This window comes from Alligator sinensis, unplaced genomic scaffold (genome assembly GCF_000455745.1).
Source record: "Alligator sinensis unplaced genomic scaffold, ASM45574v1 scaffold288_1, whole genome shotgun sequence".
Classification (NCBI taxonomy): domain Eukaryota; kingdom Metazoa; phylum Chordata; order Crocodylia; family Alligatoridae; genus Alligator; species Alligator sinensis.
The window spans coordinates 1,659,059-1,659,315 of record NW_005841876.1 but is presented as its reverse complement, the minus strand read 5'-3'; positions in this window follow the sequence as shown (position 1 = coordinate 1,659,315).

Sequence of the window (257 nt, the reverse complement as noted above, 5' to 3'; positions counted from 1 at the left end):
ATAAGGGACATGCTTAGTCATATGGGAAAGGGTACAACAAAGCAGAGATCTACGATGCCTAGCCTCCACTGGCATAAAGTCAGTTCACAAAAGGATCATTTCAACCTCTTGGTCTGGATAACTGCATAATTATGTAAGTCATGTTATAACAGCTCCCAAGATGTTTTAACTTCTATGACAGGGAACCATGTGAAAAAGGTACCTCATTCGGCTCACTGGCAGCCAAACCACCTCCATTGTGTTAAGCAGAATCTCTT